The sequence below is a fragment of the Dipodomys spectabilis genome, unplaced genomic scaffold (assembly GCF_019054845.1).
Source record: "Dipodomys spectabilis isolate Male_0828 unplaced genomic scaffold, ASM1905484v1 ptg000095l, whole genome shotgun sequence".
NCBI classification, from domain to species: domain Eukaryota; kingdom Metazoa; phylum Chordata; class Mammalia; order Rodentia; family Heteromyidae; genus Dipodomys; species Dipodomys spectabilis.
In genome coordinates, this window is record NW_024870772.1 from 26,517,100 (window position 1) to 26,532,293 (window position 15,194).

At 38.6% G+C, this 15,194-nt stretch overlaps 1 protein-coding gene across 2 annotated transcripts in view; it reads right to left on the minus strand.

Moving 5' to 3' along the window:
* Micu2 (mitochondrial calcium uptake 2) overlaps positions 1-15,194 on the minus strand; it is a 98,598-nt gene that overhangs the window by 71,820 nt on the left and 11,584 nt on the right. The window lies entirely within an intron of this gene.

Sequence of the window (15,194 nt, forward strand, 5' to 3'; positions counted from 1 at the left end):
GATCTTCAGCCCAAGACTAGTGCTCTACCCCTTCAGCCACAGCGCCACTTCCAGCTTTTTCTGCTTATGTGGTGCTGAGGAATCACCCAGGGCCTCATGCATGCGAGGCAAGCACCTACCACTGAGTCACCTTCCCAGCCCCTGGGAACAATAGTTAAACAAACTATGCCAAGGTTAGTTCTAAGATCTGGGCAGTCAAATTCATGGTGTAGTCTTTAGGGGACATGACAAAAATGGAAGGAAGAGGAGAGCAGAACATCACCAAGGTTTTGACATCTGCTTTTGTTAATTTACTTAACAGCCATCAGATAGGTAAGACATGAAAGCCTAGATTGGAAATATGGAAATACCATGACTCAGCACACATTCCTGACCTACATATCAATCCAATAAACTTGGCTAGTTTTAAAACTCGAGTATATCAAAATGTTAAATTAAAAATGCTCATCTCTTCTGGTCTGAACATATTTTCTTTTTTTGTTGTTGTTGTTGTTGTTGTTGCTGATCCTGGGACTTGAATTAAGGGTCTGGTGCTGTCTCTGAGCTTTTTTTGCTCAGGGTTAGTGCTCTACCACTTGAGCCACAGCTCCACTTCTGGCTTTTGGGTAGATAATTGGAGATAGAAATTTCATAGACTTTCCTGGTAGGCTGGCTTTGAACCATGATCCTCAGATTTCAGCCTCCTGAGTAGCTTAAAACACTAGTGCCCAGCTCCTTCGCTCTTTCATCTGGAAGTTTATTATCTCCTGTCTTCTTGTGGGGTACAGAATTCAACATGAGCATTAAAATCCACAGATCCTTTCTAAACTGGAAATGGGATACATATAATACACTAAACTAAACTAGAAAAGGGTGAATGATTCCCTTGTTTCAGTCTGTTCATTACTAATAAGCAGCATACAGAAAACTTCAAGTCTAATAAGATAGCTCTGGTTTCTTTGAACGAAACACTGGAAAGGCAGTACAAATGATACAAGTGTCTTGTCACTGGGCCTCAGGATTAAAATCTCACAGGATTTTCCCCAAGGCTTAGATGGCTAAATTAGTAAACAGAAACCAAGTAAATAAACTTATAAGTGGTTATGATTTTTTCCTTTTTTCAATTAGTAGACATATAGACTTTGACTTTCTTTCTTTCTTTCCTTTTTTCTTTTTTTTTTTTTGGGTGGTCATGGGGTTTAACTCTGGGCCTAGGCACTGTCCCTCAGCATTTCAGCTCTACCTCTTGAGCCACATCGCCACTTCTGGTTTTGAGTGGTTTATTGGAGTTAAGAGTCTCACCGACTTTCCTGCCAGGGCTAGCTTTGAACCACAATCCTCAGATCTCAGCCTCCTGAATAGCTAGGATTACAGGTGTGAATCACCGGTGCCTGGAGATATACAGAATGTCTTGAAGTCTAGTTCAGCGATTTAACCCAGGTGTTATGGTACACACTTGTTATTCCAGCATTGGGAGGGTGAGGCAGGAGGATGGAGAGTTGAGGCCAGCCTGGTCTATTCAGTGAGACCCTATTTTAAATACCTCAAAAAAAGCCATCAAAGAAAATGAGCTACTTCTGTCTGCCTACACATGAGTGGGAGCAGCTAGCTGGGTAGGAAACTTCAAGTCACCTGCCTCAAGTCATTTTTTCCCAATTGTAATTGTTCTGTACAAGATGGAATCTTTTTGAGCCAGTTATAATGTGAGTCACCACATTTTCCACAGTGCTTGTTAATTCATCAGCTAATGAGGTCTGGTCCTCACTCCGCCTTTTTGTTTTCACTATTAGCCCTGAATGACATTTTCATTTAATTGTTTGCTTCCAAACGTAAGGGCTGTTCCTTGCTTTTCTAAAACATTAAAAAATACTTTTCTTTTGTGGTACTGGGGTTTGAACATAGGGCCTTTAATTGCTCAGAAAGTGCTTTACCACTTAAACCACTTCATCAACCCTTTTGTGTTGGTTATTTTCAAGATAGGGTCTCGTTTTGCTTCTAGGCAGGACTGGACTGTGATCCTCCTATTATGGTCCTTCCCTTTTCACTTGTAGTGACAGGTGTGTGTGACTAAGCCTAGTCACTGTGCTTCCCCCATAGCTTGGGATAATAGGCACATGTCTCTGCACCTATCCACTGGTTGAGATGGAATCTTGGACAACTTTTGCGCCCACATTGGCCTAAAACCATAATATCCTAATCTTTGCCTCCTAAATAGCTAGGATCACAGGTCTGAGCCACTGGATGCTGAATGTGTAGAGCCAGCACAAATGCAGGGTAACACACTAGTTTCACTTAAAAAAATTTTTTTTTCTTTGCTGGTCCTGGGACTTGAACTCAGGGCCTGGGTGCTGTCCCTCAACTTCTTTGTGTTCAAGGCTAGTGCTCTCCACTTGAGCCACAATGCTCCTTCTGGCTTTTTCTGAGTAGTTTATTGGAGATAAGAGTCTCACAGACTTTTCTGCCCGGGCTGGCTTTGAATCGTGATCCTCAGATCTCAGTCTCCTGACCAGCTAGGATTACAGGTATGAGCCACTGGCGGCCAGCCAGTAGAAATTCTTAATTGCCCACTTTACACAGAGTGTAATTCTTTATTTTTTACTTTGATGCTTACCCTTTTAAGATTTTGAGTCCAATTGAGTTAATACTTGTGAATATTTACATTTCTTAAAAAGAAAATATGAACCATTTGTAAAGTGTTTCTCTAACTATACCATGGGATAGTGCATCTTATCAACTTTTCCTCCGGTATACACTCATTATAAACTTTTGTAAATATTTTTTGGCTTTTGTTTTTGTGTTTTGTGCTAGGACTGGGGTTTGAACTCAGGGCTGCTTGCTCTCATTCTGCTTTTTGCTCATGGCTGGTGTTTTACCACTTAAGCCATGCTTCCAGTCCCAAATTTTCTATCAGTAAATCAGTAAATCATGGTAACCTTCATTATCAGCATGGGATGGTTCATTGTCTTCCTGAGCACAATGCATTTATGAGTGGATATCTCCAAATGTCTTTTAAAAAATGCCTATTTTGCACTAAAATATTCATTAACAGTAGAATGGATAGCACATAGCCTGACAGTGAGGTAGCACGGAAAATAATATAAAACAGACATGGTCTGAACCAATCAAAGTTCCCACCATTACTAACGTAGGGCCCCTAGCTATATTCATGAGATGATCTTCAGTCACTGAGGAACTATGTAGGGAATATTCTGCTCAAAATGTAGGAAAAAGTAAAATAATACAGTATAACAGTTCTAAATGTAAATCTTTCATAAGAAAAAAGTTTTCTTTTTTACAAAGATAATTTTAGTTATCTGGAAGATTCATGACATGGCATAATTCAGGCTCCACTGTCTGACTTACTGACATCCAAAGTACTTTGTAGAATGTGTGTGTCAGAAAAATAGCAGGACTATGTTTATATAGGCTGAAAATGATTAGAACTGTGAGTGAAAACAGAATGTCTTTCACAAAAAATACAAGGAGACATAGTTTGGCATTGTCATAAACACTGTTACATGTCAAATAAAATTAAAATACAAGATGCAAATGCTTTCATCTTCCCAATAATGTCAACATATGTTTTTAAAGAGCTCACCATTAGTTCATTCTTTAGTCATAATGAGGCATCACAGGAAAAGAATCTATGAATAACAATGTAATGTGCTCACACACAGATCTTCGGGTTTCAGGATGTCAAGAACAATGTGACGGTTATCATCTCCTAGGGTTAAGGCAATTGCTAACATAGATTAAAAAGTACCATAATACAAATTTTGAGCAATTTAGTTTGGATATAAATTTTGGCACCAGTTTTGCTACTCATGTATAACATTCTTTGAAGTGCTATGGATCGTTTCAAGGCTATTGAGAATACATTAGCCCTGAAGGAAATCAGAATCTAGCCCTGGAGGAGGTCGGAATCCCTAGGTACTTTAAAATCTGATGCACAAACCAAGCTTTAAGTTTTTCTGACTCTCTTTGGATTTTACTCTGAACTTACACGGGAAATATATGTGTAAATAAAATTGGAATAATTTTTTTTATGCTAGTTCCACTCCTCCCCCCCCCCCAAAGCATAATGAACCTTCCTAAAGTGAGGTAATTCTTTAAAAAGTCAATTTTCAAAAAATCTACAAATTTACTGACAGAGCAGTAAGTCAAAGCTTTTAAGAACCTTCTTGCCTCTCATCCAACCTGACAAAACCCCAACCCCAAAAGAACAAAGCAGCTATGCTAAGGCCTTAAACTTCAAATTTCTTGGAGAGGAACTTCTAGGTACTAAAAATCTGGACCCAACTGATAGACCACACCCAGGCTGCAAAACAGTTTGTTTTTCAAAAAGACGAGTGTGATGTAAGAATGCAAAGGTGGAACTCTGAGCTACCTCCCTGGCTTGGGGTGTACATAGCATAATTCACTATACTCACACTGTAGTGACATGACTGTCTTATAAAAAGCAGTAAAGTGCACCAAGAGGCTGTCATAAAAAAGCAGTAAAGTGCACCAAGGGGCTGTCATAAAAAAGGGTTATATGGGGCTGGGAATGTGGCTTAGTTATAGAGTGCTTGCTTAGTATGCATAAAGTCCTGGGTTCGATACTCCAGTACCAAATAAACAGAAAAAGCTGGAAGTAGCACTGTGGCTCAAGTGGTAGAGTACTAGCCTTGAGCAAAAGCAGCTCAGGAACAGTGCCCAGGCCCTGAGTTCAAGCTCCAGGTTTGGCAAAAAAAAAAAAAAAAAGTTATATGAGCCAGAGGTTGTACTGTCATGGTATCTCCCAATGTACAGGGGCAGAGCAAGTCAGAGAAGAGCGCACAATGTTTTACCCAATATTCCTAGCACTCACTAACGGCCTAACATTTGCCATTTCTTCCCATGTCCTATCAAAGACAGAATCAACACAGCATATTATGGATTGGTTGGGCAGAGGAAAATACTGTATTAATGGCCACAATAATCTAAAAATCTATAAATGGGGACATTTCTCTAAATTGGCAGGCACCTCAAAATGGTGGAACATAATGAAACTGGAAGGCTGCTTCCATGGGATGGGATAAACCTCAAGTTTACAGAACAGAGAGAACTTCCAAGAATGCTAGGGCATAGATGTGTTCCCAACTTTAATGGTCCACAGTCGAGCTCTTAAAACCTTCAGCAGCTGAATAACTGACCAGTTGATAAAACTATTAACATTCTGTTCTTCAGCTAATATTTTAATGGAAAGATAAAAGGATCAAGATAGAAAGGAGTCAAGGATATATATTCACATTGTTTATGGCAAAGGGCATAACTGGCCAGAATGTCCATTTAATACCTAAGGTGTGATCTATTCAAAATCCTGAGGAAAATGAAGGCAAGAACAGTAGGAAACAAATAACAAAAATCATATTCTGAAAGAAAATGTGGGAGGGCAAAAGAAAAACTAAAGACTCTTTTGTTTTTGAGAAAGCCTTTATTCTAACACCAAAAGGAGCAGGATAATATCTGGCAACAGGCTTTTTTTTTTTTTTTTTAACATTATAGAGCAAAGATAAGATGCAAGTCAAGAGAAATGTTTAAAACAGGAAGTAGTCAAGAAAAAAAGAATGGCCGGGCGGCGGTGGCTCACGCCTGTAATCCTAGCTACTCAGGAGGCTGAGATCTGAGGATCACCATTCAAAGCCAGCCTGGGCAGGAAAGTACTAGAGACTCTTATCTCCAATAAATCACTAGAAAACTGGAAATGGTGCTGTGGCTCAAGCGGTAGAGCGCTCGCTTTGAGCTGAAGAGTGCAGGGACAAGGCCCAGGCCCAGAGTTCAAGCCCCACAACCGAAAAAAAAAAAACCCAAAAACAAAAAAGAAAGAAAGAAAGAAAAAAAAGAATAGCGAAAAATGCTATATTACAAAACAAAAAAAAGTTTAAGAAATTGTAAAGATTAGACTCAACAGTTAATAGATTATCTGAACACACAGAATAGAGATCACATTGAAAACAGAAGAAAAGCAATTGGGAAAAAGAACATCTACATGACACATTGTATTTTAGGATGAGAAAGAACAACTTAAGCATCTGTTTATTTACCATTACCCTATGTGTATGCATTCTAAATCTGAATGATCCTTGGATCATACACTAGACAAAATCATCATGCCTGGCCTATGACTGATCAATTTGCTAGGGCCTGTACTCATACCTATAATCCTAGCTACTCAGGAAGCTGAGATCTGAGGATCGTGGTTCAAAACTAGCCCAGGCAGAAAGGTCCGTGAGACTCCAATAAACTACACAAAAAAGCCAGAAGTGGTGCTGTGGCTCAAGAGATAGAGTGCTAGCCATGAGCAAAAAGAAGCTCAGAGACAGTGCCTAGGCGTAGAGTTCAAGCCCCTGGACTGGCAAAAAAAAAAAAAGGAGTGAGGGGAGTTTGATGTATGAATTTCCTTATCGCTGGATATGACCTTTTAAAAACTGTTCATTAAGGAGTTAATAGTACTAAAACAAACAAAACACAACAGAAAGATACAGTAGAGGTTTAGACAGAATTTATCTGACTATATTTTAAAATTTGCTTTCTTTTTAAAAAATTATGTTCAAATAGTTTTACAAGAAGTTTCAATTTAGCTGGCTCATTCTAAAATTATTCTTAAAAGACACATATTGAATGCTATGTGGGGGGAAATAAAGTAGTACATAAATATTGGGGACACTGAGCTCATTTAATCCAGAGAAAAAAACTGTTTTGCCCTTCCTTACTCCAACCTGTTTATTGTAAAGAGAACTATTTTGGAAGGAATGGAATAAACACGATTAATATTAACCTTATCTGAATGAGATTTCATTAAATACTTCTACAAATCTACTCTGTTAGCCAGTGTATACAGTTTCATACAAATAACCAAATAACAGATGGATTGGCATGAGAAGCAGCTGCCTGAAGAACTAGCTCTGCAGGAAGAGAAGGAGGGTATGGAACGCAGCAGAGCTGCCGAGATCAAAGAGCTGCTTAGGGCCTGTTGGTGGCTGTTATCCTAAACCTACCCAGGGACTGCATTTAGTCTCCCTAGCTGGAAAGTGGTGAGTGGGGGATGAATTCCTCCCATTACTACAAAGATATGCTTCTCAAACCTGAATCTAATACTAAATATATGAGAGAGAAGGAACAGAAGAAATGTTGGGATTTGAGGCTACACTGAACATGTGAGAACGATCCACATGGTTCTAGTTATATACAAAATGCTCCATGGATTTCAAGGATTACTTGTAATGCAGCAAAAAAATGTGACAAAGGAATTAAGAGCAATGAGTGATGTGAACTGGATAAAAGAGATCTTTGAAAGCTAATGACTTCTGTTGAAACATTTCACTAGTTTATTGCCTTTAAAGCAACAGGTGCTTCACCATTCTGTCTACTTTTTATCCATGAAGTGACAAATTGGAAAGTTAGTTTTCTGTTCTTTGTTGAACATTCTTTGGTCTCTACATTTCCCAAGAAAAAAGTGGGAAAAGAAAGGACATTCATTGCAACATTATAGCTTTCAAAATGTCTACTACATATACATTACACTAGACAAAATATAGTAACACTTAACTCATCTGAGGCTTTTATTTTGGAATTTGTACTTATGTGTATGAAATACATTTGCTTTGTTGTCTGAGCTTTCTGTGGTGTGAGTAAAATATTATCTTCTTTACTTAAAGAAAACTTTATGGTTGGAAACTTTTACTAATTTGGTTGGACTTTTCCATTTTATTCTGAACTAGGGAGATTTTTACTGTCCATGAAACAAAAATACTGCTGGACTAAATTCAAGATTTTCATATGTAACTATTCTTCATGAGAAGTTCTACAAAATGACAAGAGTATTAGCAAAGGAGAAATTTGGGCCAATGTCCCTTAGCTTTTTCGCTTAGACTGGTACTCCACCATTTGAGTCACACCTCCACTTCGGTTTTTTTTTTTGCTGGTTAATTGGAGATGTCTCACAGGTTTTCCTGCCTGGGCTGGCTTCAAACTCTGGATCCTCATATCTCAACCTCCCGAGTAGCTAGAATTAAAGGCATGAAACCTGAAGATATGCTTGGATATGCTTATATAGGCTTGGTAAGAGAAATGGCATATGCTTATATATGTTAATTTTTATATATTAAAAAAGCTCCACACATACCAGGAATTTCTGAATAGAGAAAAGTAGCTATTATCAGGAGCTGTTGATAAATAAGGAAACAGCATCTCTCTCAGTAATTAAACCTTCCTAGATTGATCAGCAAAATATTAATTTCTCCTTCCTTATTATTTCCAGGAAATACTTCATAATGGTATATATTCTATAGTCCAAATGAAAAGTTTAAATGTTTCCAATGATTAAAAGACTAGCTGGAAGCCGGGCGCTGGTGGCTCACGCCTGTAATCCTAGCTACTCAGGAGGCTGAGATCTGAGAATCGCGGTTCAAAGCCAGCCCGGGCAGGAAAGACCGTGAGACTCCTATCTCCAATAAACCACCAGAAAACCGGAGGTGGCGCTGTAGCTCAAGTGGTAGAGCACTCGCCTTGAGCTGAAGAGCTGAGGGACAGCGCCCAGGCCCAGAGTTCAAGCCCCACGACCGACAAAAAAAAAAAAAAAAGACTAGCTGGGCACCAGTGGCTCACTCATAGCTACTTAGGAGGCTGAGATCTGAGGATCACGGTTCAAAGCCAGCTAGGGCAGGAAAGTCCATGAGACTCTAATCTTCAATTAACCACCAGAAAACCGGAAGTGGGACTGTGCCTCAAGTAGAGTGCTAGCCTTGAACTGAAGAGCTGAGGGACAGGACCTAGGCTCAGAGTTAAGCTCCTCAACCAGAAAAAAAACAAAAAGATGAAAGCTTTATTTTTTTTATCTTTAAGGTCTTTCTAAAAATTAATTTTACTTACTTATTAAAAAATTATCTTAGCTGGGCACCAGTGGCTCACACCTGTAATCCTAGCTACTCAGGAGGCTGAGATCTGAGGAGCACAGCTGGAAGCCAGTCCAGGCAGGCAAGTTCATGAGACTCTTATCTCCAGTCAATCACCAGAAAACCAGAAGTGTTGTGGCTCAAAGTGGCAGAGCGCAGCTTTGAGTGAAAAAGATCAGCAACATTGCCCAGGCAATGCCCGAGTTCAAACCCCACAACTGACAAAATAAAAATAAAAAATAAAAATAAATCCTTACGAAGCTGTCCAAAGGAGTTGCATTTAACATATCTTCTCATACCCTACAGTATCATAAGTAGCAATATTAATTAAGTCATGTTTTTCTCAAGACATGACTGAATTACTTTAGCTTATTTTCCTTCACAGGATACCATACTTCTCTTTCTATAGTTAATCAACATAAACTTATTTAAAAAATATGTATCTTAAGACCAACTATTGTAGTGAGATTAAAATGAATGAGGGGAATTCGCTTCCTAGTAGAGAGGCATTACAGAAGGTTTTGTTGGAAAAGACATATGAAAGAACAAGTAGCATTTAGCATACGCGTGTGTCCCACAAGGATAGATTTCAAACTCTGGAAATTATTCTTTTCAGGTTATTTATCCACCATGACATTCTGAGTTTTACATTTCACAAGGAGATATGCATCACTAGTAACTTTCAAGATTATACAATTAAAGTTAAATAGAAAACTAGTAACAGGTCTGGTATAAATAAATGTATCTGGATCATGATCTTTGGGCAGCTGAGAAATAACTGCATAGCAGTAATAAGGAACTTTTGTGACAGAAGCTATGATCTAATTTCAGGAATCTTATATACCATGCAAAAAGATCTTCTGGAAACTGAGAGCTTTAAGGAAGCCTGGGGAAAGTGCTGCTGTCAGAGGGCTGAGTCATAAACACAGGGAGCCACTAAGGATAACAATATTCAGGATATTGTTTCCTGCACTACGTGATGCAGTATGAAGCAAAGAGGGACGGATTAAAGGATTCCAGTCCTTCCTCCCTTGCCTTCTTAAGAACAGCTGCAGCCTGTATCCGAATGTACCTCATAGCTTGGGACTGCATAAGGAAAGTGATTCATTCACAGATTATTTTGCCATGCTTTGCCTCATGCTCCCACATTCTCTGTGACCCACTCTGAATGCCATCTCCCAAGCCCCAGCAGATGGCTGTCACCTCCATTTGCTTCCTCAGTTTAACAGAAATGCAGCAAGGATGGCTGTGCAAAGCTTGTGGCTCAAGGTGGACAGCAGTTTGCCTATCACACTCCCTTAAGATACATGCCCTAATCCCATGCAAAACTTGGTTAAAGATTGAAATTATTTTTAAAAACCTGCAGTGAACGTTGACTGCACATAAGTGAGATTTTTATCCAAAATAAAAATCGAACAAAATCTTTTTAAACTTCAGGTAAATGAAAAGATAATGAAATCTTTAATAGAGGAGCAGATTTACAATTTCCTATTAAAAACAAAAGCTGTATTTCTTTAAAAAAAATTCCAGACCTGGAAGTTTGGCTTAAGTGGTAGAGCATCAGCCATAAGTGAAAAAAGCCAAGTGAGAGGGTAAAGTCTTGAGTTCAACCTCCAGTTCTGTCTATCTGTCTGCTCTCTTTCTCCCTCCCACCTTCCTCTCTTCTTCTCTCAAATTCCACTTTTTCATGACTAGGTGTTTGTTCAAAACAAACATACCAATTTCAAATGCCAACCTTATTTTTGATCCTTGCTGACACGACTTCCCTAAAACTAGTCTGAATTGTTGGGGTATCTTTAACCTCAGTGTTCACTTGGCTGCCTTTGATCAGCATCAGTAAATCTTTCAAAAGACAGAGCAAGACTTGCTTCTGACTGTAACGGAAACATTTCACAAGGAGAAGCTTGCAATACAGTTAATTACTTCTTGTCCCCTTTCTCATTTGCTAACTTATTAAAAGTTAGTTTTGGTATTTACCTCCTTTAGAAGTCCTTCCTGGAGTACTATTTGGGTTAGGTGTTTACTCCATGAGCATACAGAACCTGAGTGCATTTTAAACAAAGCTCTCATAACCTACTACCAGAACTGTATCTTACTACATTGTTTCTCAAGAACAGAAAGTATCTTTGGCTTTGAGTCTTCAGTTCCTAATTTATATTTATCATGATTAAATGTGTGTGTGTGTGTGTGTGTGTGTGTGTGTGTGTGTGTGTGTGTTAAAGCATGGCATTGAGGTTGGAGGTGTGGCTCAGTTGTTAAGAGTGCCAGCCAAAGAGTGAAAGCGTTGGGTACCAAGTCAAGTCCTGGTCTCAGACCAAAAAAAACCCCAAAGGTATGCCATGAATGAATGGATCTTTATGAATGGGAATCATTCCAAATTCAAACTGTAAATTAAAAATAATTTTAAAAGATTCCAGTCTAGGACAAAGATGAAAACATTTGGTTTTTATGCTTGCATATTTTAAACCTCACTAACAATTTCTGAAAAGATCTTTAGGTACCTAGGTGTATGCTACGCTATGTGCAATTTCACTAACTATGCATATGATCCTTTTCTCCTTTTATTATAACTACAAATTACTGCATACTGCTAAGTACTGTAGGCTTTAAATATGCCTTAATAATAAGGGAAAGAGGCAAAGCTATTGACAGGTGCTGGTTAATCAAACAAAGGGTTCAGCCTGATTGTTTGCCTAGCACAGAAACCATGGCATCTCTCAGAAACAGAATGCTCTGAAACTGGATTACACCAGCTGTTTCACTCCCTCCTATAAAAATATGAATGAAGGATCGGATGGATTTCAGCCTTCTACTATGGTTGGTTTAGTTTTTAGTCGATTTTAGTTTTGCTTCATATTGGAATCACTGACACTACAATACAGTACTTTTAAAACAAAATTTTACTACTTAAGTACATCTGAAAAAAATGATCAGAAGATGAGCCAACTCTTTTACTAAAACAGGCAATATACTAGCAAAGGCACAGGGTATGGCCCAAATGATAGCATGCTTGCCAGTAAGCCACAGGTTCTGAGTTCAAACCCAGTATCTCCAAAAGTAAATAAATAAAAGCTTACTTCCAGCAGCTTTGTTGTTTGAGTATAAAATATTATAATGCTTGTCCTAGCAAGCGTACTAATATACATGTTATTCTTTTGGCTTATGAAATAAATCACTAGTAAATAAAAGTAATACATAAGTTTCACAATATGAAAATACATAGGATTATATAATATTTTGTAAAATTACTTTTTTTTTAATGCCAGTCCTGGGGCTTGAACTCAGGGCCTGGGCTCTGTCCCTGAGGCTCTCTGTGCTCAGGCTAGTGCTCTACCACTTGAGTAACAGCGCCACTTCCAGCTTTTTCTGTTTATGTGGTACAGAGGAATCCAACGCAGGGCTTCATGCATGTTAGGCAAGCACTCTACCACCAAGCCACATTCCCAGCCCTCAAATTAATTTTTTTATTCAAGCAAAGCTGTATATCTGTTACCTGTAACATGTAAAGTAAGGGGCTGGGAAGGTGGCTTAGTGGTAGAGTGCTTGCCTTGCATGCATGAGGCCCTGGGTTCAATTCCTCAGCACCACATAAGCAAAAAAAAAGTCAGAAGAGGCGCTGTGGCTCAAGTGGTAGAGCAACAGCCTTGAGCTGAGGGACAGTGTCCAGGCCCAGAGTTCACACCCCACAACCAGCCAAAAAAAAAAAAAAAAAAGATGTAAAGTAAGTAATTTAAGGCCTGGTAAGGATTTCCAAAACTTGTTTCTACTTTTACTTCATTCTTTCAAGTATATTTTATAGCAAGATAACCATGCTTTTATTTTAAATTCCAAAGGAATTTGCAGAACAATTCCTGAAAAATCAAACAGATCTGTGTAAGGTAGCACCAAGTATAGCTAAAGTAAAACAGTCAAATAAGTGAAACAGAATTTTCCACTTTAAATTTCAACTGCCATGTCTGCTAGATCCCGAGTTGATTTTTACCTTTAGCTGTTTCTACCTTTTAATGTCTTTTACTATAACGGGTGTTAAACAGGGAAATGAAAAACTATGTCAATCACATCCCAAGTTAGCTAAGTTCCCAACTTTGTTTTTGTTTCTCATATAAGATTTTTAAACTTTCAGGAGTCAAAACGAAGATTTTTCTTTAACATGTATCCAAAGTGTCATATATGGTATAGACTGCCACTTCTAGCCTTTTCTGTTTATGTGGTGCTGAGGAATCAAATCCAGGGCTTCATGCATGCTAGGCAAGCACTTTACCTCTAAGCCACATTCCCAGTCTCTAACAAAGCAGTTTTTGAATACAATGCATCTTGATTAATGTCATCCACTGGCTATCTTTAAAATTTTAAAAGAAAAAAATCCTCAGCTGTGGCTCTTGCTACAGTAATCCCAGCTACTCAGGAAGCTGAGACTTGAGGATTGCAGCTGGAAGCTAGCCCAGGCAGGAAAGTTCATGAGACTCTTATCTCTCCAATTAAGCACCAAAAAAGCTGAAAGTGGAGCCGTGTCTCAAGTGGTAGAATGCTTGCCTGAGCACAAAAGCTCAGGCAAAGTGCCCAGGCCCTGAGTTCAAGCCCCAGAACTGGCACAGATAGCTAAATAAATAAATAAATAAATGCTCAAAAATGTTGACTTAACCTATCCTACATATATTTGTATAATTCTAATTTTCATCTTCTTTACTTGTTTTTTGGTTTTGTTTTGATGAGATAGCCAGTCAACTGCCTTCCCCATTTCTCTATATAAGGGGGACAAATATCACTGTAATAAATACAGATTTAGCAAAGAAGTATTAAAGAGAAATACAGTTAGAGCCTAGAGAGCAAGGCTACAGTGACAAGGCACATTGTAAAGAGTAAGCACAGTTCACTTTCACTATACTAACACTATTTGGGACAACCATTATTATTTTGAGCTTTAGAGCTAAAAGTATGATTTCTATAATATGAAAGAACAATGATGAACTAAGAACTAGATTTCTAGCTCATATTTGATATTTTCCTTAATCTTTAAACAGATTGTAAATCTGTTTGAGAATATTAATTGTCCTTTCTCAGAAAAAGTACATACACATTTTCCATATGACTTTAGGGGTTCTCACACTGGAATTACAGTCACATAGTGTGAGGATAAAAGTTTTGAACTCTGGGCCTGTGTGCTGTCTCTTAGCTTTTTACTCAGGGCTGGTACTTTATCCCTTGAGCCACAACTCCACTTCTGGCTTTTTAGTGGTTAACTGGCGATAAGAGTCTCATGGACTTTCTTGTCTGGGCTGACTTCAAACTGCAATCCTCAGATCTCAGCCTTGTGAGTCTCTCGTGTTTTGAGATAGGATTTTACCACATAGCTTAGACTGGTCTAAAACATAATATAGCTTAGCTAGCTTGGAATGTAATACTCCTGCCTCAGCCTCCCATTTTGGAAGGATTACAGGTTTGCCATGCCTGCTTTCTTGCAAGATTTTTTTTTGCCAGTCGTGGAGCCTGAACTCTGGGGCCTGGGCATGTCCCTCAGCTCTTCAGTTCAAGGCAAGCGTCTACCACTTGAGACACAGCGCCACTTCCGGCTTTTTCTGCTTATGTGGTGCTGAGGAATCGAACCCAGGGTCTCATGCATGCAAGGCAAGCACTCTACCACTGAGCCACCTTTCCAGCCTCTCTTGCAAGATTTTAAATGAATTTTATTTCTTTTTTAAAGAAACCATTTTACTCTATACTTAGCACCTCAAAGTCAAACAGTAACTAGTCTTTTCAAGTCAAATAGGAGGCAGATGGTTTTCAAATGCTTCTTGTTGATTTCCCCTCCAAAATTTCATAATATATAAATATTCAGTAAGAAAAAAAAGCTGCTGGACATGGTAGGACACGTTGATGTTGAAGTCTTAATTAAAAACAAAATAGTTACCCCAGTTAGAATGGCTATAGTTAAGAAATCCAATAACAGCAGATGTTGGAGGGGATGTGGCCAAGGGGAAAATTATTGCACTGTTAGTGGGAGTGTAAACTTGAACCACTCTGGAAAGCAGTATGGAAGTTCCTCAAAAGACTACACATAGAGCTCCCCTATGACCAGTAATCCCACTTCTGAGCATTAACCCAAATGATCACAAACAAGACTATACTAAAGCTACCAGCACAACTGTATTTATCACAGTATTATTCACCATAGCTAAGATATGGAACCAACCCAGATGCCCCTCAGTAGATGAATGGATCAAGAAAATGTGATATATGGGAATTCTATGCTTCCATCAGAAAGAATGACACTGCCCCATTGGTTAGAAAATGGAAAGACAT